This window comes from Montipora capricornis, chromosome 1 (genome assembly GCF_036669925.1).
Source record: "Montipora capricornis isolate CH-2021 chromosome 1, ASM3666992v2, whole genome shotgun sequence".
Lineage (NCBI taxonomy): Eukaryota > Metazoa > Cnidaria > Anthozoa > Scleractinia > Acroporidae > Montipora > Montipora capricornis.
In genome coordinates, this window is record NC_090883.1 from 48,635,810 (window position 1) to 48,637,314 (window position 1,505).

Below are 1,505 nucleotides of genomic sequence, written 5' to 3' on the forward strand. Positions count from 1 at the left end.
AAATGGGCATATATCCGGTACTCTATTTCCAAATGTAAAATAATGTTCGTCTTTTAATGCATGCATTGCTAAATTAAGAACAAGAATGGTTGTGCTGGAAATGGAGCCAAACTCCGCAGTCCACTTTCCATTTCTTTCTGATCATGATGTTTCCAGACTTGCTGCTTCTAATGTAGGAATCGGCTGAGAGGGATTTTACTGCGTGATACAATGTTGTGTTATCGAAATTGAATCTGATGTAAACTCGATGTAATGAAAACTGGCATTTCTCCTCAAGCCTACTGGAAGATTGTTCTGATAAGGTCTGTAAATGAAAAGAGAAACCAAGGCTATTACTATCAAGTACACATACCGCCGGCTGCGCTTTGGCTTCGACGAAAGACAAGAGTGAATTAGATAAGAGTGTTGATCTATCACATTAATATTGTGGCCGTCCGTATGGATTTATTTTTAGTTTATTTAGTTTGCGCGCGAAACATACAAAGGGCGGCCAAATTTGACCAATCAAAAGGAGCCATGTCACACGTGACTGCCTCTTCCATGTTTTTTACAGGGACATGACAACTGATTTTAGCGGGAAAGGGTATCCTAAAAATAGACTTATTTGTGACTGTGCTGGGACAGTAGTACAAAAGTAGAAAATAGTAAAATAGTAGAAAAGCACGCAGATAGATAAATCCGAGGAAGTAGTTGGGAAGACATGTAAATGAAACTCATGCAACTGAACACGTTCGTTTTTGCAGCAGCAATTCTAATCTTAGCTTACAAGGTGAACAGTTCTGCGCATGGTTTTGAAACTGCCTTTTTGTGGCTTCATTTTTGCCAAGTAAAAAAGTAAAACGTAACGTCGCACACGAACCGCTCGGGCTTATGCGTTTGGAACTTCTCCCGCTTATCAAATACCCCCTTCCTTTCCCCCCCCCCCCCCCCCCCCCCCCCCCCCCCCTTCTTGACGGGATGCTGGTCCATTAAGGGGTCACCCACAGCAGTATGTCACTGATATCCATTTTTACACCTGGGACAAGAGAGACAGTGTGGAGCGAAATTTCTTGTCTAAGGAAACCGGACCCTGGGGTGTGGAGTGCCAAGAATTGATTGGTAAAAAAAAGGAAAGGAACTTTATTTAAATGTCTAGTCGTTCTAGCGCTGGAGCACTGATTGGAGACACTGTAAACTGAGATCAACAATTAACGCAAATCAAGTCAAATGTTGGTTTTTGAGTAGGGGGGAAAACCAGAGTACCCGAAAAAAAAAAATCACTCGGTGCAGAGTAGAGAACCAACAAACTCAACACACATATGACGCTGATTCAGGGAATCGAACATGGGCCAATTTGGTGGAAGGCGTGTGCTCTCACTACTCCGCCATCCCTACACCATGTTACTAAAACCTTTTTGCGCTTTTTTTGCAAAACCGGGATGAATTAGAAATAACCGGACCTACCAGCTTTTTATTCTCAACAGCGAGATAGTGTCCTTGAAACGCAACAGATTCGTATGCTGAAT

At 42.5% G+C, this 1,505-nt stretch overlaps 1 long non-coding RNA gene across 1 annotated transcript in view; it reads right to left on the reverse strand.

Moving 5' to 3' along the window:
* Window positions 1–1,443: 1,443 nt before the first annotated feature.
* Window positions 1,444–1,505, reverse strand: part of LOC138054251 (uncharacterized) — a 3,596-nt gene continuing 3,534 nt past the window's right edge. Inside the window, exon 3 of the long non-coding RNA XR_011133262.1 lies at window positions 1,444–1,505. This exon is cut by the window's right edge and continues 33 nt beyond it. This is a non-coding gene — a long non-coding RNA (uncharacterized lncRNA).